This window comes from Monodon monoceros, unplaced genomic scaffold (assembly GCF_005190385.1).
Source record: "Monodon monoceros isolate NGI ecotype Baffin Bay Population unplaced genomic scaffold, NGI_Narwhal_1 Super_Scaffold_3, whole genome shotgun sequence".
In the NCBI taxonomy this organism is placed as follows: Eukaryota; Metazoa; Chordata; class Mammalia; order Artiodactyla; family Monodontidae; genus Monodon; species Monodon monoceros.
Genome location: NW_021703780.1, coordinates 83,666,935 through 83,688,058, shown reverse-complemented (window position 1 = coordinate 83,688,058; position 21,124 = coordinate 83,666,935). Strand labels below are relative to the sequence as shown.

Below are 21,124 nucleotides of genomic sequence, written 5' to 3'. Positions count from 1 at the left end.
ACGTTTTGGTCCCATCACCAGAGAGAGGCTATCGAGTGTGTTGAGTGTGGTGAAGATGTCGCTAGTCATAATAATAATCACTCATATTACAGAGCACTTAGTGTGAGCCCTGATCGGAGCTTTGTTTTTTTTTTTTGCGGCACACGGGCCTCTCACCGTTGTGGCCTCTCCTGTTGCGGAGCACAGGCTCCGGACGCGCAGGCTCAGCGGCCGTGGCTCACGGGCCCAGCCGCTCCTCGGCATGTGGGATCTCCCCAGACCAGGGCACGAACCCGTGTCCCCTGCATCGGCAGGCGGGCTCTCAACCACTGCACCACCAGGGAAGCCCCTGATCGGAGCTTTGAACCCGCCTCTTTGACCCTCACCGTATCCCTAAGTGGTTTTGCCAGGGCTTTCCAGCGGGCCGCCTCCAGGTCATGGGACTCTGGCACCTGAACCCCTCAAGCAACACTGGGTAACACTGCTTCCCCAGCAAGCCCCGCCCTTGCCCAGCCATCTGTATCTGTCACGGGGAAGGGAACAAGGGCAGCTGACATTTGAATTTTAAAATAGAAGAAACTTTGTTCTTTTTCCCCGTACTACAAAAGCATTGTATGATAAATGTAAAAAAATCTTAGAACCAGAGCAAAAATAAATAAATCATCTATAGTTCCATCCCCTAGAGAGAATGACTGCTAGTGTTGTTCTGTCTGCCTTTCTAGTCTTTTTCCCATGGAAATATACTTACTTTAACCGTAAGTGTACTAATATTTTTAGGAGCAGCAGCATTAGTTAGAAAAGAGCAAGGACTTTGGCACAAGACGGGTTAATATCACAGCTTTCCCTTCCTAACCGTGTGACTTTGGATATGTTATTTAATTTCTCTGTCTCCATTTTGTGTCTTTAAAATGAGGATAATATATAAAACTCACTTCACTGGGGTTTGCAGTAGCCCAGTGTATGTAGTGTGCTCTTTTGTAGCATCTGGCACACAGTAAATAAACTAACCATAACTTTAAGAAGAAAAAGTTTTTGTAACACGTATCTGTTACTTAGCAACATATAGTTCAACAGACATTTGGTGAGCAGGTATGATTTGGGGGTTGTGTTTCCTTCTGTGTCCGTGTTTATTTTTCCAGCCCTTTTTAATGGCTGCATAGTATTTCACCATCACTACGAATCATAATGTATTCAATTTTTATTGGATATTTATTTTTCCCAGTTTTTGTAGACCATCGACAATGCTGTGATATGTTTCTTTGCAACCTTATAGGTCATTTCTTCCCCAGTGGTTACTATTTCATTAAGATCAGTTCCAAAGAGTAAGGGGTGAACAGGAATGCACGGTTTAAATGGGTTGTTGAAGCAGGGCCAAATCCCACCCCCCCCGCTCACGCCCGCAAAGGCTGTGCCAGCTTACTGTGAACCTGGCCACGGATGAGAGTACTCATTTCTATTTGTAAAACTTTGATGTAATATTAGATTGATGCGCTTAAAAGATAAACAAGGCACCATTCTTCTCTGTGGGTGTCTGACCCAAATCCGTTATGGTGAAGGACAAGCAGTGACTTTCAGAATAGAGAGGGGAGAGACCAATCAGACACTGACGTACAGTTAATTGTGTGGTCCAAGCACAGATGACAATGACAGCTCTCATGTATGGAGCCCTTACTGCGGGTCAGAAATTCTCTACAGTGTTCTCAAACCGTGTGATTTAATCTTCACGGCAGCGTTTTGAGGTGGGGACCGTTTAGCCCATTTTACAGATGCAGAAACAGAGGACTTTAGAGAAGTTATGTAATTTGTCCAAAAAAGCACACATTAGGCTACCGTTTGGCAGAGCTGGAAGCTGAACCCAGGCGCTCTGACTCTCAGGTTCTTGCTCTTGTCCTGGGGTACTTGAGATGGAGCTGGAAACGTGGATGCAGGAGCCACCATGCAGACGAAGTGAGACCAGGCCTGGTGGCTGGCTGGTCTCGCGGGGAAGGCTGACAGGGTTTCTAGCTTGTTGGAATAGAAGGCACAGCTTTGGCAGCAGACATAGGGAAGCAGAGAGGGGGAACCCATGTAGAGCGAGTGTGCAGATTCAGATGGTATATATGGGGCTATAGAGACTGGGGCTGGAGATCTCCCAGGAGATACAGGCGATCTCCCTTAGCCTGTTTTATGGCCTGCGTGCATCATCCTGCTTAATCCTTTCACCGCCCTATGATGTAGGACTTGTTCTTACCACCATTTTATAGCTGCAGAAACTGAGGCCCAGAGAGCTTGAATAACTCAGTCCTTGAGTATCACAGCCAGAATCAGACCCCAGGCAGCCAGATTCCTGGTCTGGGCCAAAGCCGATGGGAAGGAGAACTCAGTGGAGAGTTTGCACCCTAGGAGCCACTGTTGGCAGTGGTCTCTCCGTCGTGAACTTTGTAGCGATTACTGTCTGTAGACTTCATCTGGCAATTAATCATGTATTCCCCGTGACGCAGCTCTCATTGTTGTCCTGACATGTTATTTCGATCATGTATTGTAATTTAACTTCTTGTGCTGGGCAGACAACTGAGCCTTGATAGCCCCCTGACCCAGCCCCCAAACATGTGCACCACAGTTCCTCAGAGGGGGACTCGATAAATGTTTGACTGAATTTCGTTTGAGGGGTCTTACCCTGGAGACTTTAGACAGTGACATTTGGGGAGGGGCAGGGGGCGGGAAGGAAGGCGGGCACAGCGCCTAGGATTGTGATCAGATGGACTTGGGAGAACAGAGAGGAGATTGAGGACTAGAAAGCATCTCTTTTGCACCGGTGATGAAAGGACAGAAGGGGTGTCTCGGCCGCCTGCATAAGCCCCTCTTCTCCTGTCTCCTTCCTCCGTAGGGATGTCCCCTGCGTTCAGGTTGTACTACCAGGGCTCACTTGGCTTTGTACTTCCCTCCTACCCAGGATTTGCTGAGTGCAATTGTAACCCTGTATTTCCAGCTGGGCTTTGTCGTGGGAAGCTTTCCAGATCTTCTCATGTTTCCCATTGGAGCTGTTGGAAGAGTGGTACTCAGTAGTATTGAGTACCATGAAGGGAGGAGACTTGGGTTCCAGATACAGGTGGCTGCATCACTTACTAACCATGGCCTTGGGTAGAGGACTTCGCTTCTCTAAGCCTCAGTTTCCACATCTGTAGGATAGCAGTACTTACCTGTGAGGCTTATAAGAGCCTGGATGGAAATGCTTAGGAAAGAGTGCTGGGCCTGGTGAGGGCTCCATCAACGTTGGCTGGTCTTAGAGTTGGATATCTTCAGGAGCGTATCCAGAGGCCTCCCACTCTGTTGAACACCAAGGTGAAAGGCCAGTGTGTTCCTTTCTTTTCTTGTGTTTACGACAGACGTTTCACCACTTTGACTCTTGGACGCTTTTCACGGATGGTTTGGTCCTAATCATTAGCTCCTCTCCTGGTCCCTGAGCATTTCCAGAGCACCTCATTCCGCCCCCTTCTCAGAAGGAAGTGTGGCCCTCAGACCGTGGGCCACTCCGAGCCTGGTCATCGTCCTCATCTTTGTTTACCAGGATGATGATGATGATTAAATCTATTTATTTTTGGCCGCGTTGGGTCTTCGTTGCTGCGTGCAGGCTTTTGCTAGTTGCGGTGAGCGGGGGTTACTCTTCGTTGCGGTGCGCGGGCTTCTCATTGCGGTGGCTTCTCGTTACGGAGCACGGGCTCTAGAGCACAGGCTCAGCAGTTGTGGCTCACGGGCTTAGCTGCTCCGCGGCGTGTGGGATCTTCCCGGACCAGGGCTCGAACCCGTGTCCCCTGCATCGGCAGGCAGATTCTCACCCACTGCGCCACCAGGGAAGTCCCGATTATTATTATTATTATTTTTATTTTGTAAGAATTAACTGGAACTTCTTCTTCAGTCATTTCATCAGTCATTCAACTTTTTTGTTTTCTTTTGAGGTGGGAGACATTACTTTGAGGCAGTGGGTCAGATGGCGGTGGCTGGCTGGGTGACCGCATCCCCGCTGAGTCAGCTGTCTGCTCAGACATCTGAAAGCTGAAGTACGCTGATGACTCGTCACCAGCCAGCGTCACGTTAACTTGAAATTCCATTTCTGCTCCTCAGCTGTGGGAGCTTGGATGGCTTTGTGGGTTGTTGGAAAGCACTCCAAGTATTGTTATCGATCGGATTATGGAGACTGGAATTGTCGGTTATCCCCCGAAGTGACGTTTTCCATTTGAGACCGAGGCATAAAATTGTGAAATGGGATGGTTCAAAAAGGTGGGATTCGATGCTGTCAGTTTTTAGAAAGGGAACACCAGGCTCTGACAAAGTCATTGACTCACAGAGGTTCTCCAGCAGTTGGCAAAGCCGGGACAAGGTTTGTTCTTCCTACGGATTGGTCATCCAGCACCCACCCCCCTGGGTCTTATTGCCCTTCTGCTAAAATTATCTGGTCAGCTATTTGTTTGGGGTCTCCTTCCTTGAGTGGAGAGGCAATCTCAGTGTCAGGGATGGTGGCTGCCTCAAGGCGCCCTTGGCTCCTCCTCCTGATTCATTGTATCCCTGAATCACACTGTAGCCTTGGAAAAGAAGTCTGTTCAGTGTGTTTGTTCTCTGATATCTGTATGTTCTGTACATCATCCATCTTGGGTGATGGATAAGGTGCCATACAGGGTTACTTTGCCTCCCTACGTAACATACATGATGAAAGAATAACGCTTAGTAAATGAGGATGTTTATCTTATTATGCTCTAACAATTTTAACTTTCTTGTTGTTGTGTTTGGACTTCTTTAAATTGGGCATGAGCTTAGAAGATGACTTGAGGGTGGGGGGCAGGGGCGGGGGCTGGTATTATTTGCTTGAACAAAGAGTGTGGCCTCTCTGGTTTTATTCCTTTAAGTCATTTGTATTTCACCTCAAAGGCCTGTAGTAAGAAGGCTTTTGTTCCTAGTTGGAATATTGGGACCCATAGAATTCTCTAGAAGAGAGCTTTGGCCCAGCTGTGGTGGGACTTGGTGCTTCATCCCACAGAGTGATTCCTGTAAACAGCACTTATAAGCCCTAGTTTAAGACCATTGGTTTTTTTCAAAAGTTATTTTCATTATTTTCCCCCTTTTTATTCTTTTTTAATTTTTTTCTTCCCTTTCCAATAATGGAGGACTCTTCCTTTTTATAGTTGAAGCCACTACCTTCTTCTTACTTATAAAGCCGGCAGAAATCATCATTTGACAAGGCATCTCAAAGAATTGCAGTTAATATTGTGACCTAGTTGGTTTCTTCATTTTTAAAAAAGTTGTTTTATTCCTCCCCCATATCAGCTATGTATGCTGATTATGTAATCGTAACTTCTTCCAGAAAATATGGATCCCATCTATTCATACGACACCGTCTGGTTTCACTGTGGTGTGTCACTTCCCACAGAATGTTACCGCCGGGGAAACTGAGGCTTGGGTTTGCTACTCTCCCTTCTGCTGCGCGACCCGCCATTGTCAAAAATTACAGTGATAAGTTTCTTGTTAGTGGCATCATCACTATGAATGTGATTCTTGTTCTCATCTAATAGAGAGCCTTGGTTACCCACAACCCACTTCCAGCTTTTGAGCAGATACATAGGGATCAACTCTCTAGAGTGAAGATGAAATAATATCATTTGTTTACCACCTTGAGTTGTTCACCACGGGCTGTGAAAAATATGTTCTCAATTTAAAAGTTCGGAAAACAAGTGTACCAGCTATCACAAAGCTCTCCCCTCCAAGTAAACATGTTTATAGAACAAGACTCAAAACAAAATACTTGATCACGATAAGCCCAGCCAATGAAAAGAAAGTAAACATGTTTACCCACAAAAGCCTTTATAAAGAGCCCAGGTGGCAGCCAGCTCTCTGCTCACTTGACTGTTCCTCCCGGGAGCAACTGAGGCTCCCCTGGGCCTCAAGGACAGAGACACCACTCGCCCTGCCAGTAGGCGGCTCACCTTTATAAGTCCTGCTCTCTTAGCTCGGCCCAGTTTGCCAATGAGGATGGAAGGTTTGTATTTTGTGCCACTGAACTGAACCACGCGTGGAAGGTATTTGTGAAATTGAGCCTGGAGTTCCCGTGATTCTTAAATAGCAACTTGTCATAGGTAGAGTGCCAAGTAGGCTTATGGGGAATCTTCCTGGCTCCCTGAAAGAACCCAGATTAGTATCACGTGTAATGACCTTCTGTGTCCTGGGCACTGTAGTGTAGACATCCAGGCTATAAACCATGAATTACATCCAAGCCTGGCCTCACCCAGACCACTCTGGTGAAGGAACCAAAGGGCTCGAGCAGGAAGTTGGTAGAAAAGACAGGGGTATCCTGAGTGATACAGGGGTTTTCAGGGTACATGGAGTGAGCCTTCAGTGCTGTAAAAGAGAGGAAGGTTAGAAGGGGGATGACAAATTGTGCGTGTGGCAAAGAGTTAAGGACTTGAGGGATGGTGCCTTGTCTCTGTGCAGGAGCAAATTCAGGAGAGAGGGCCCAGTCCTAGGTGGCTCTGTGGGAGGTTGTTAGCGAATTAAAGAATTCAAAGTCTTTATTCGAGGTGGAGCAGTTCTAAGGGATGGTGAGATCGAAGTTTTGGCCATGCCCTCAGGTGTAGAGCAAGTGGTTCTGGTTAATTAGCACTTAATGAGCCCTTACTCTTATGGGCAAATATTATCCCAATTTTGGGGTATGGAGGAATTTGCCCAAGGTTATAGCCAGTAAGTAGCATAGCTAGGATGGGACATGGGAAGTCTGTTCCATAGCCTGTGCTCTCAACTACTGCCCTATACTGCTTCTCAAATAGACTGGAAGCTTTTAGGGTAAGAAAGTTAAGATAACCAGGTGTGTATTCACTCAGTGAATGATTTTTTTTTTTTTTTTTTTGAGTGATACCTTATCTGTGCCAGGTCTGATGTAAGCCTTGGCCAGGCTGTTGGAAGGACCGTCTTCATGGCTGTTGAGGTCGACAGAAGTGGCCACAGTGAAGGGATGTAGACCGAAATTGTGAACCAGATACTAAAACATCTGAGAAAGGTGTAGAAGAGCATCCTTGACATTTAGAGGCAAAAGCCATGTGGCTGGGTTGGGAGCAGTGGTTGCCTCACACACGGTCATCAGAAGAAGGGTTTTCAAGGATCAGGGAATCACAGTGGGGAGGGACAGTGGTGTTCTCCTTGGGGGTAGATGGCAGGCAAGGTAGACTGTTAGCAGAGCCAGAACTTGGCTCTAAGAAAAGGAATTAAAGAAAGGCCAACTCTTCCTTCTTTGTCTGCCTGAGGTCAAGGGATATTGAGTGAATGGCTTCTGGGAAAGGTGAAAGGGGCGTCTTTAAGGAAAGAGGAAAGTCTCCAGATGGTTCATGATGTTGGTCTCGGAGGGCGGTGGGAAGAAGTGAGCCCTGGGATCAAGATGAAGGATGAAATGGGATTCTAGAACGGCCGGGAGGCAACAGGATGAGGGTACATCTACTCCTTGAAGAGGGGGTGACAGTTAAGTCACTCATTGTCTTTGGCAGGGTTCAGACAGAAGCTGGGTTCTTACTGGGGAGATGGGGAGAGGCAGACAGATGCAGCAGGAGGGCCAGCCTTCAAGTTTTAAATGGAATGTTTAGGGGATTTTTAGTGAAGAAGAGGAATAAACAAACAAAACAGGTTTCTGGTTAAGCCTCAGTGAACTAGAAAAGTAATTACACAGACACCATATTCCCCGTGTGTTCTAATTAATCTAATGGGTTTACTTAAAAACCTGTTTTTGAACAGAGATATCAGTAAGTCCTCTGGTGAGTTGAAAGAAATCTTATTAGTGAAAGTTAAGTAAAAGTAATAGTGATTAGTTCTAGGGAACTTAATTGAAATGAACTCCAGTGGGCGCATTGAAGCCACAGATGTTGCTGTGGTGACCCATTTGGTTAAATCTGGGTGACCATTTTGACTAGAACTTTAGAACTTAGCTGCTGAGATAGATGCCTATCTAGGGTACATTTGAGGTTACGATTATTTTAAAAACAGAAGTATTATTTGTTCTTCTTCTCCGAGCCTTAGTAATTGAGGCAGATTGGCATTTTATTTGTGAGCTGACAACACACACCATTTTCCGCAGCCGAAGTGCTTTTTGAACTGGGTTCAACATTGTCAGAAAGTTATTCACAGGAGTTGGTGATGGAGCCTGCTCCACCCACTTCTGTTCTCTTTCTATTTTGGTGCTATTTGCAACAAAGGAGAAACTAAGTTAGTAAATTAGAGAAGGATTGAAGCTCTCACAAATGCTCCCCTTCCTATCAGGTTGTGTAACGGATTAGACAGAGTGGGCCTGCTCTTCCTGTGGCTCAGGGACCTGAAGGAACACAGGTGCAAACCCCCTGAGATGGCCTTGGCCGTGTCCTCCCAGGTCTCCTGACCTACCTGATGGAGCTACATGAAGAAACCTATAAAGATGTATATGTATACATGTATACTCATATGTACATGTCTATTTGTGTGTGCATATGAGTGTGTATGTACACATACACTTATTTATGTTGTGTGGGTCTAAAAAATTCCACATATAGCATTCTCAAGCCAAGGGAAATCTAGTGGAGAAGCCACTGAGTTTGAGTTTTGTGTCAGGGTCCCGGTAGGAAATAGGTGGCTTGTCCCTTTCCTGGGTCTGAGAGGACAAAGGGGGGGCACGTGGTGGAGCCTGGATACAGTAGCTGTAGGGAGACGACTGCCCGGCAGGAGCTGTGATCCTTCATAGTCAACCTCCGGTGCCCCGGTGATAAATGCCCCGTCTTCTCTGTCCTCCTGAGATGAGACCTCCATTGGTTGTACCAGCTGGAAGCCAGAAGACAAGGGTACCTGCTGATGCAGGGGGGCCTTCCAAGACACACAGAGCAAGGTGGAGGGTTGCGGCAGCATGGCAGATGGAGGATCGGGAGGAACAAAAGGAAAACCATCCGGTCCATTTTGTTCTGTGACCTCCTTTGGGTATGACACTGCCAGATGCATGGGAAAGGTTAATGTGGGACAAGAAGCCCCAGGTCTTCAGGATGGTAAGGAAGCATCTAGCTTTACTTCCCAGAGCGTGGTGCCTGGACCAGTAGCACCAGCATCACATGGGAACTTGCTGGAGATTTTCAGGCCCCGCCCTGTACCTACTGAATGAGACACTCCAGGGGAGGGGCCCAGAAATCTGTGTTTTCTTAGCCCTCCCAGGCGTTCTGCTGCTTGTTCAAGACTGAGAACCACAGCTGGATGTCTTGAGGTTTTGGGTGGCCAGCAAAGTATGCCAGTTTGCTAACATGGCCACTGTTACCTTGCTTGGAAATGCCAGGGACGAGCATGTTGTCTGTTTGAATCCCCTGCTTGGAAACTCTGCACACTCCCCATCCTTTTTATTTTTCGGATAGGCACTCTCCAAAAGAAATGGAATAATGGATGACATGTAGGCCATGGGGGCTCATACCCCAGGCAGTTCATGCCTTTAATTTCCAAGTGCTCCTCTGAGCCATGCCAGGAAGTACCCGGCAGGGCCCAGACTTTGGAGGTTGTTTTTGAAAAACAGATGCAAATACTGCCTGTGCTGTTGTTGTTTTCCCGGTGCCTGGCAGTGTTTGGTAAACAACTTGATTGCTAGGTCTTGGCCTCAGGGAACCACAGCTGCTCTTTCCAGCTCCCTGCAGACTTGCGCTGAGCAAGGATTGCTGCAGGGAAAAATAAAGAGGGGAGAACAAAACAAGAGAACAGCACTGTTGTTTTGTGGCTGCCTCTACCTGTTTTCCTGGAGCTGTTTTGCAACCACAGGCCCTGAGTTTTGATTCCTTACTTGAAAACACAAGGCAAGACCCCACGGCACCCCAGGCTTCTTTCTCTTTGGTCAGAGGGGGGAGTGGCCGCCGCGGGACTTGGAAAGCCTGTTGTAGTAGCCACTGGAAGGATCTCTGCATTTTTAAATATGTAAATTGAAAAAGGAGAAAGCTTCATTCTTTCTAATGACCCCCAAGATGGTAATCTGGCTTTTCAAATCTCCGGGAAAACAGATTGAATATGGCACAATTAATGGTTCAGCACTTCTAGGCTTTTCTCTAAAATATTTTAATGGGCTTTTAATTTATTGCAGCTCCTGACTAGCAGGGTTGAGGCAGGGTTGCTGCTGACCCACTGGGCCAAGGTGCTCTCTGGGGCTGTAAGTGAAGTGGAAAAGAACAAAGGCCAGCTGGAGTGTCAGTCGGGACCTCCCCAGGCTGAGCCCCTGGAGCTCACTGGGTTCCTGGCCCTGCAGTGGCGCAGCACTCTTCAGAGTAGAGGCAAGGGCGCAACTTCATCAGAGTTCCCTGGAGCATCTGGTAGAAATGCAGATTGATAATCTCTGGGCAGGAGTCTGCATTTCAAGCTGGTGCCCTCGTTCCATATCAAGTTTGCGGTCCAGGACCTTGGTGATTGACAGCCAGTGAGAACGAGTAAGCCTAGGTGGGAAGCAAGTGATGGTGTTGCCAGACTTTTTTTTTTTTTTTATAATTTTGAGACCTGCATGTCATTTTAAAGCATTCACTTTTCATTTACTCCAAAGTTCTCCATTATTTTCACTCCCCCTTCCTTCTTAGATCAAGCAACCTTCTTCCTAAAATCCTTTTCTTTGGGCCTGAAATGCATCTTTCTGAATGTCCTTGTAGAGAGGTGATAAACTTTTGTTTGTCTGAAAAGATCTTTTTATTTCACCCTCATTTTTGAAAGGTAATTTTTCTGGGCGTACAATTCTAGGTAGATAGTTTTTGCCTCTGGGCAGTGTACTGGATCATTTATTTGGATACTATCTTCTCTTCTGGTGGGTTTTTCGTTTTTTTTTTTTTTTCCTTTTAAATTTCAGTTGCTTTGTTTTTCATTTCTAGAGGTCAGAGTTTTGGTTAGAGTTATAGAACTTGATTTTATAGTATATATGCGTGTATTTTATATATGTATATGCTATGTATTTTATAGTATATGTACTATGAACACCTAAAAAGCTATAGTATAGTATATAGTTTGTGGTATTTTGGTTAGAGTTATACAGCTTATATTTTATAGTATATGTGCATGTATTGTAGTGTGTATATATATAGTATGTATTTTATAGTATATGTACTATAAATGCATATTAAAAACTATAGTATCTGTAGTTTATATAGTATTTTGGTTACAATTACAGAGCTTGTATTTTATATATATGTGTATTTGTGTATGTATGTATTATATGTATGTGTATATAGAGTGTATTTATAGTATATGTACTATAAGTCCATATAAAAACTACAGTATATATCATTCATATAGTATTTTGGTTAGAGTTATAGAGCTCGGTGGAGATGGAATTCCGCATTGGGTCAGTTGGATTCTTAACAGAACATACAAGCGAAACCAGAAAAATTTCACACACCACGGTGATAGTTTATCCCTTATTTTTGGATATGCCTGGGGACTGTAATGTTTTAGGAAGTCAAACCGGACAGCACTAATGATACTCTTAAGCATTGATTGACCAACTTACACCTTAGCTAGAAGCCAGACGCTGCTCCCATGCTGAACAGAAGCGTGATTCCTCCCTCCTCACTGCTGTTCTTTGGTGTGTCTTTCCTGTTTCATCCGCCTGTAAGCCTTTGACCGTGATGTCCTGAACTGATGGGATCCCTTTTCCACCCCGTCTTCCAGTTCCTTCCAAAACTTGCCCAAGATAATCGCTCTCAAAAGCCCTTAACTGCCCAGATACCTACTGTGTTTTCCTGTGTCCACTTGTGCAGCTTCTCTGTGCTTCCGAATCCCTGTAGAATTGCAGACCTGAGCCGTGGCGTAACCCTAGCCATAATTTGTTACACGGGTTGCAAGGGTTCTTTTTCTTGTCTTTTTTTTAATGTGTACTATTAAAAGGTTAGCTGCTGTCTTTGAAAAATGAGGAAATTTCCCAAAATAGTCATCTGGATTTCTGCCTTTGTTCGTGGAATTGAAAGCTCCTGTAGCCCTGGGTTCATGTTGCCACGTGGCAATAATGGGCTTGTGGAGCCACTGGCTGCCCTCTTAGCTGAGAAAGCCCGGGCCGTCCAGTCTGCCGCCTCCCTCCTCACTCCCTGTACCTTATACCTGGCCTGCCTCGTTCACTTGCATTGTCTGCCTGGTCATTGTGGGACGCCTTAGCTTTCCCCGTATGAACAAGGAAGCTCAGGTCGGAAAGGTTAAGTATCCTCTACAAGGCCTCACAACCAAAACTCACTCAGGCAAGCTGCATTCAGAAGAGTGTCTAGTGCAAGGTAGGCACACACAATTTTTTTTTTTTTTTTTTTTTGCGATACGCGGGCCTCTCACTGTTGTGGCCTCTCCCGTTGCGGAGCACAGGCTCCAGATGCGCAGGCCCAACGGCCATGGCTCATGGGCCAAGCCGCTCCGCGGCATGTGGGATCTTCCAGGACCGGGGCACGAACCCGTGTCCCCTGCATCGGCTGGCGGACTCTCAACCACTGCGCCACCAGGGAAGCCCTCAGCGCCTTTCTTTTTGCTACGTGATGTTGACTTAGTAGCTTTGCACAGCTTCCGTGAGCCTTGGAAATGCTTCTTGGGTGTTAAGGCTACTTGAAGTTTGGACGATGGGGCTTTATCATTTGGACACAAACTGTGATTGGCAGTATCCACCTTCCTTGGTATTTTGGTAGAGATACAGAATCTCAGGCCCAGTTCCAGACCAATGAATCAGTGTCTGTGGGGATGGGGCCCAGGAATCTGTATTTGAAAAAGCCCTTCAAGTTATTCTTCCGCGTACTAAAGTTTGAGAAACACTCATCTATAGTACACGTGGGCATTGTTCCATAGGAGTTGGAGCTGTACTCTTGGGAGAGGAATGGAAGCCTTCCTTGGGCACCCAGTGAATGTTGTCAGCTGCCGAGGGCACAGGTGCACTAAGGCTTGGCACTAGTGCCAGGGTGAGAATTCTTCTGCTCAGGTGCACGACCCTCTGCCCACAGCTCAGCTCTGGTATTGATGGCAGATCAGCAGAGGAGTGATTTGTGTTAAAAACCTTCTTTTTAATCCGGAAGCTAATAGTTTCGGTTATTTGGAATAAGTGTGCTTTAACCAAAAAGACAAAGATGCTGAGAGGAAGAAGGGACGTGGAGAGCATCAGTTAATGACCTGACCTTGCAGATTAAAGAACTGGGATCCTGAGGCATTAAATGGCTTTCCTGGAGCCACACAAGTGACTGATGACAATACGGGGTCCAGGATTCAGGCTTCTCCGCTTGGATGTCTACACGTTACGTAATATGTTTTCTCTTGATGGAAATATCTCCGAGTCTTCCTCCTTCTGTAATTCGTAAACATTTGTAGAATTATTTTGGAGGAAAATGACAATGGTTACCTCTCTTCCCAGTTTGGATGTTCACTGTTATGTTTGAAATAACTTTATTTTCATATGTTTTTATCTTCTGGAAAAGAGAGTTACTTAATAGGAATCAATACATTTATCCATGTCAGATTTGAGCTAAAGCAGCTTATTGTTACCTGGGCACTTGATAATTGGACAAAAAATATTTTTGTAATGCCAAACTACATAAAATATTTGGCACAAAGTCTGCAATAAACAACAACCTTTCAGGGTATGTGTTCAAGTAATTGGTAACTGTATCTTTCAAAACATTATTTCCGGTTCATATTTTACAGCATCGCACTTGATATATTGACATACCCTCGTTTGAAAGGTGTTTTCCCCTACCTCTAGATTCTATGTCTGTCGTGCTGTTTTCAAGTTTAAGGAAGTGGTGGTTTTAGAAGTTACATCTTAGCTGTGTGTAAAAAAAAAAAAAAATTTTGTATTGCAGTGTCCCAGGAGCTTTTGCTGACAATTCCAGTTTCCGAACGAAACATTTGGGCAATGGTGAGGGCTTCAATCCCTTGTCTGATTTGCTGTCAACCATGAACGGACAGATGTGATGCATGCTGGCCAAAAGGGTGAGTGACATTTACGATTATTCGTCTGAAAGTTCACAAGACTAAATGTTGGCTGAAGGGGTCCTGCACGGTGCAGGAAACTGAAAAAAGGTCCCAAATTCATCAGAACAATTACACTGAAGATGAGAGACTCTCGTTTCGAAAGAAGAGTCACCCTGTCATTGTTTAGTGGTATAACCTTTTTGGATAACTTGGGCAATGATCTTAGGATTAGAAAAGACATAATAGGACATGGAAGAACTTTTTTTGTTTGTGTGATTCTTCTACGCACACACCGAAGGGTGGCCTACCTAGATTATGAGCTACGTGCGCAGTTGAAAGAGTAATTGCTTTTCTGGTCCCATTAAAACTTGGTGATAAAATGAACCACCTTGAAATGAGACAATAATAACCTCATCTTGAGTTGTGGGTGGGGTGGTGGGAGATTTAAGTCTGATTTGTTCATTGAGGAAGTCCCATCGCAAGCCTTCCACATGACTGGGGCTCTTGAAAAAGTTAAAAGGTTGGGAACTGTGGACTCTCAGATTTTCAGAAAGACTCGTGAGCATTTTTTTCTAGCATAGTTCTCCTCATCAGGTTATTCATTGTAATTTTTAGGGGGAAGTTAGAAGGGACGTGATGCTCTTTTTCTGTAGATTTGATGGCGTCTGTCATGTTCTTCAGAACTCACGGGCTCCCCTGTAGTAATGAATGAACAATTGTGACTCGCCTTTATCAAAGACAAGAATTGGTTGAGGCCAGGTGTTTTGGGTAAAAACTCTGACATCATTCAATGGTAGCTTTGTCATAAAACGAGGTCAGCTTTATAGGGAACCATTTGGTTTCAGTTTTGTAGTGAATGGCATTTAATGATAAGAACCATTGGCATAAACTCATCTTGTTTGTCTTAGTGGAGTTGTATTTGAAACAGATTCTATTTAATGGAGGGAAGTCTAGTGAAGTAGAAAGAACACTGTATTAGAAATTGGGAGACCTGATAGCTAGCTGACATGGGGCAAGTTGGTCTGTTTTGATTTCCTATGTTTAAAATAAAGCAGGTAGGTTAGAGTGTCGTGTTTGTCAGTGCTAACAAGGCCCTAGAAGTTGGCTGTTTAAATCCCCTCACTTTACAGATGGAGAATCTGCAGCCCAGAGAGTCTGATGGAGATGTCTATGTCCCTGGGCTAGGTCAGAGCTGTATCCCAGGTCATTTTATCCTCAGTGATTCTCTCTAGCTTATCTCAATTACAGAGATTGTGACATCCAAGCCCCACAATTCTGTAAACCTTCTTTGCTGATATGTGTCTCTTTAAGATGTTGTTTTGCATTTTGCTGTTTGGGCCAGCTTTTTAAAGATTTTACAGTTAGAGGTCATTTTGACAAATCCTTCCCATTTCATAGATGAAAAGAGCCCTGCTGAAGCAACCAGCCCGAATATCAGGCTCAAAGAGCCCGTGGGCTTTAAAATTCACTTCCACTTAGGCTAGTTTGGTATCTGACTACTTGTCCTTTACATTTCATTCTGCTGGAGCTGGAGATGGAGGAAAAACAGAGTCTTATATCTTCCTTACAGTATTCTTTCATGGCAAGAAATAAAGCAAGTAGAAACCTGTAACACATAAGGCAAGGGTGTACACCATGAAAATTAATAGTTAATGGACTCATGGAATTTTAGATCTGTTAGGGTGCTTTGATCATCTTATGGGGTGGTCCTGGGCAAGTCCTGTGCTTCTTTCTCCTATGAAGTTCTTCTGAGGTTTTCTATTGCTAACCAGCTGTGATAGACTTCTCTGAGTGGTCTGTAGACCAGTGAGCAGATAGCAGACATTATAAAAAGTTATATCTTTGGGGATCCAGGTAGAGTTGAGTACAAAGCCTGGGTCTGTCTCGCGTAAACATGAGAATTCAAAGAAGTGGTTGGAATTCTGCTGAAGGTATTGAAATAGCAACAAACTCAGGTTTGAGGTTACCTGTCATCTCTGTCTTCAGTACTGAGAGAGTCTGACTCAATGTCACTGTCATAAATTGATGTATGAAATTGAACAAAACCACATGAATGGATTTATTGAAGACTAGGCTCGTTTTATTCATTAATTTCATTTGGGTAAGGCCTGCTGTGTGAAAAATCAACCTGAAGAACTGTAATGAAAATGATACCTCTTGAGTTGATAAAATACAGTTAGGCCCAGTCGATTACCAGTTTTTTCTAAATAAGGAAATGCTTTGTATTTATCCGATTGTAATCAGTTTGCCTTCACTGTATTTTTAGTAGGAAGTGGAGATCCCTGAAATCTGATGAACTGGAGTATGTGTTCTGATTTTTTATGATTGTTTATCCTCAGAGTACACCTTCGAGGTTCGATTAAAGGACTGATTCTCTTCCTCTGTGATGCACTAACCTGGCCTGCGATGCATTGCATACCTGATAGCTAGTTAATCCTTCTGTTGTCAAAAACGTATTCATAGTCCTACGGCTTTTAGAACTTTACAGTTGATCGAGTAACCAAAAGAAGCATCAGTTAATTGTTACCGCTGATACCTTGGAGTCTCTAGGCACGAAATCAACTCCAATTCTGAGTGAAATGTTTCATGGTAAGTGACCTCATGATAGAACAAGGTCCCGGTCCCAGCAGTAGACAGCTAGAACAACAGATCTCCTCACTCCGGTGCAAAGAAACAAAGCCCTATGATAAAAGGTTTACGCAAGTAGATCATCGCGGCAGAATTTCAAGTTCAGAAAATGAGTAGTTAGGTAATGTACTCAATTTATGTTGGTGATAACCATGCTTGCATAATAAATTAGCTTAGGGGCAGGATACAGAGAAAGAAGGGTTGAGCACTTGAGGCGTCTCTTTGTGATGTGATTCTTTAATGCCCTCGCCAGCAGGGAATCAGAGTTGGCTCCTGTCTCCCCCGGCGTGAAGCTTTAGTTGATGTTGGTACCTATCTGATGCACATCACGAGACTCCAGGAGTGAAGACCGGCTAAGTCTGTGCATATTTAATAGGCAGTTAGCCACAGTGTTATTAATAAATGTGACAATAACAGTCTGGATTTGCATAGAGTTTTCTCTAGAAAAGTTGACTGTAGACGGCAAATACGTTGGCTTGTTTGTCAGCCTGTGCCTCGGCATTGCATTGTTCCTCCCAGTAAACTGTCGGTTGCTGGTGCATCTGGGATAAGAGTATAAGACTCATGCAGCATTGTTTTGTCACCGGTTGTTTTTCCTTATTTGCCTACAGTTCCTCTTTGGGTCTCTCTCATAAACAAATGCCTAGCTTTTGACCTACTAGAAAGAGGTAAAAACACAGAAAATAATCCTTCTCATTTAAGGCTTGATAGTGGGCTACTTGGTGGCTGGAAGTTCCTGGATATTTTTATGAAACTGAAGACTGTGGATTTTGGTTATTGGTTTTGGGGTTGGGTGTGGCAGTGGTGCAGCTTCCGGGAGGAGGTGGGGCAGGTAGCAGGCGTCTGGGAACAGGAAGGCTTGCAGGTGGGCTCCCCTCCTCAGCCGCCTTGTGCGGGAAGCTGTGAGTGGGCCAAGCCACTTTGTTGTGCTGAAACTTCCAGTCCCTGAAATTTTGACTTTGAAAAGTAATTTTAACAATTTAATAAACTACATAATATGTTTTATAAGCTGGAGCGAATGATCTTAAGTTTTTTGGTCTCTTTCCTAACACAATGAACCTAATATTGGTAAAAATACAGATCTTCACTCACGCCATAAAGACAGCCTAGATTTAATAAGCAGTTATGAGTGCTGGCAGCTGCCTATCAGATTGTATAACTTGGACTCCAGCACGGGAAGACAGTGTCAACTTACATTTTATCTGGGAAGTATTTTTGAGGCGTTTATTTTGCTTCTCTCTCTCCAGTCCCTAACCTAATACAAGTAATGTAATTGGCTGACTATTTTCCACATAGCTAATTGGCTAGGGGCCAAGGGGGAAACCATTGTCTGGCTTGATGATGATCAGAAATTAACATGACATTTACGTGGAGGTAATGGAATATATTAGTAATGCGGTAATTCAGGATGGTGAGAGGAAGAGTGTCCATCCTTCCCCACCCCTGGGCCGTGGGAGGAGTTCTGATGATGGTGAAAGAACCTCCAAGCCCCCTTCCCTCCCACAGCCCCCACCCAGTACCTCACAGCAGTGGCTAGCCAGTCTCTATGTCACATTTACTGTTAAATTCTTCCCATAGAACTGTAAGACAAACTAATGAATTATTCCATTTGTCAATTCAAAAAGAAAATCTGCCAACTACTATTGTAAGATTAAATTCCAATTAGAAGATTGCATTTAATTCGGAAGCTGTAACATTGTTTTAATGAATTCTCTTGGAGGTGACAGTTTATGTGAGATATATTTATATGGTGTAGGGAGATATCAATTCATTGGATAATGTTAAACATGTTACTTCATATATATTAGCTGTGAAATTTATTTCTTCTCTAGTTATGTCCCCAAGGAGGTAGAGTCAGATGAAAAAACATATCTTCAAAGAAAGAACCCTTTCTGTCCTTTCAGATACTTGCTCTAAAACAGCCTTTTCTCACTTTTATTTAAAAAAAAAAAAATCTGTTAAATTTCTGCATTAACTGAATTTATGATTCTTGGTGTATGCTATTTATAAAATTGAATATAGGTTTTATGATATAGGAAATTAGTCTAGGAATGAGAATATGATCCAATTTTGTAATAAAGGTAACCTGCATTTATATTGCAGATATTTTCCATTTCTCTCTAAGCCCCTTATGGGATTATACACACATTTTTCTGGACATACAAATTCACTGTAAACTTTTAATGTAGTGGACAGGCTTTTGTTCCCCTGATCTCTGCACAAAGCATCGAATCCTTTGCCTAAATCAAAAGTGGCAAACATTCTTGACAGACTTTCGATTTTATAATTCCCTCACCCCTGCCCATCCCTGTGCCCCTGGCAGACATCACTAATTGATCACATTCTCTCCTCTGCTCAGTGTGGGTGTGGCCTCAGAATTTCTCCACTTAAATTCTTGGAGGCGAGCTTACCAATTCACCACTTACATGAGTGTGGTCAGAATCACGTCAGGCAAGTGGCTTTTGACTAGTCTTTGTAGTTTGTCTTTGTATATCCTATACTTATCCCAATATCTGGCACACAGCGGTTAAACGTGTGTTATATTAATGAGAAGATCTTACGCACAGTTCTGGCAATTATGTGGTTGTGTAACCACATAATTGGATTTTTGACATCACGTGTATACCGTACTTGTATGGTTTGGTAGGCAGTTTATTTCCTACCTTTTAGCTGGTTTGGGGGTTATGTGTATGAAACATTATAGTTTTGTAGGTTTGTTTTTTTTTTTTTCCAATTTATGTAACTTTGGAAAAGACAAGAAAGAGACTCTCCTCACCCTCTTGTTACCTGTGCATTAACTCAGGCTCAGACACAGCAAGGAAGTGGTGGGGTGAGAGCTAAACTGAGACTTTCCCTCTCCGAGTGCAGTTTCTTTCTTAAAGGGAGGGGCACACACATGTACCAGGTGCTGACCGGTGCAGGGCAAGTTTCTTGCAATTTCCTTTCGCATATTAATCTTGGTTTTTATCAATACACTGAAGCAAGCTGTACCAGGGAGGAAGGCATTCAGCTATTATATTTCAAATGATACCTTCCGTGATGTAAAATTCTAGGAACTTCAGCTGCATGGCATGTTGTTTTTGAAAATAATCGGTTTTCTCTTCACTTGGTTCAAATAATGCTTGGAGGCTAAGAGAAGGAAATTTCCATTCAGTTTATATGCAGGCTGCTGCCCTACGCTGTTGAAAACTGCTAACCTTTTAATTCCTCCTTAAAAGAAAAATGAGCAATTAGCGTATTGAAGTACCATTTAGTTAATGTACATTGTAATTTCATTTCAACGTATTGTTTGATTGTTTGTGTTGGTCATGGTAACCAGACTTCTGGAAAGTGGTTGTGAACGTGTGAATTGGTAACCTGTTGGGCCATATTTGTAGGATATGGTTGGCTTTGGTCAAGGATTCCAAAATCTGTGAGCCCCATTATGGTCTGTTCTGGGGGTGGCTCTTGGATTTTCCATACACAGTGTTTGTTCCATGCGACTCCAACCAAGTGATTGGAAGAGGTTCATGAGATGAAATCTTTTTCATCCCTCCTCGTATTCTGTGAGGTTTTAGTAATATTGGTACCGAGTAATTATAGCAGCCAGTCATCGGGCATTTATTTTTCCTGCAGTGGTTTGGATATCATGTTAGGTATCTCATGTCATTCTAACAGCGCCTCTGTGCCCTGGATATTATTATTCTGGTTTTATTGTTGAGAAGACAGAAGCTCAGTGTCTAAGTTACTACTCAGGATCACACAGCAGGTTCTACAAGTGGGTTTTACCTCAAGGTAGGCCAGTTTCAAAGCCTGTGTCTTAACCAGGAGGGCATGCTACGTCCTCATCCTTGATTCCATGGTTCTCCAAGGGCCTTTGATTTAGGCAAGGAAGATTTTGTAGCTTCTAGTTGTCTTTGTGGAAGAAATGGACTCCAACTCATTTAAAATGGCAGCTTAATCTACACACAGGATTTTTTTTTTTTCGCGGTACGCGGGCCTCTCACTGCTGTGGCGTCTCCCGTTGCAGAGCACAGGCTCCGGACGCACAGGCTCAGCGGCCATGGCTCACGGGCCCAGCCGCTCTGCGGCATGTGGGATCCTCCTGGACCAGGGCACAAACCCACGTCCCCTGCATCGGCAGGCGGACTCTCAACCACTGCGCCACCAGGGAAGCCCTACACACAGGGTTTTTATAGGACCAGTGATTTAAAAAAAATGGGAATAGCTTCTTCCAAAAATTTTTTCAAAAATATTCCTTACTCACCGGCCTTTTCCTCTAAATCTAAAATCTCCCAGTTTCATGCAGTTGGGCTCAGTGTTGCGTATTTCCTTCAGGTCCTCTTCTAAAATAAAGATGCTTTTGGTGATGGTGGCTCATGGAGTTCCTATTATCCGAGGAGAGGAGTTTTCTTCTTTGATACAGTATAAACAGGTAACATAGGACTGGCAGGACCGCTGATCCAGAGAACGTGTGCAGGAAGGGAAAACCTGCGCTCCCAGGCTTTTGTGCCCAGGGCCAGAGCCAGGCATTGACAAGGTCAGGTCTGCCACTTTGTCAGGCGCATTTAGGCCCCTTGTCTACGGGCTGCAGGGACTTCTGTCCATCCAGGATAGACTTGCA

At 44.2% G+C, this 21,124-nt stretch overlaps 1 protein-coding gene across 4 annotated transcripts in view; it reads left to right on the top strand.

The window, feature by feature from the left end:
- Positions 1 to 21,124, top strand: part of FOXP1 (forkhead box P1) — a 598,636-nt gene that overhangs the window by 82,767 nt on the left and 494,745 nt on the right. For all 4 annotated transcript variants that reach the window (XM_029241873.1, XM_029241878.1, XM_029241872.1 and 1 more), the window contains one exon: positions 13,782 to 13,911. The gene's annotated coding sequence lies outside the window, so the exon portion shown is untranslated. The remainder of the gene's footprint in view (positions 1 to 13,781; positions 13,912 to 21,124) is intronic.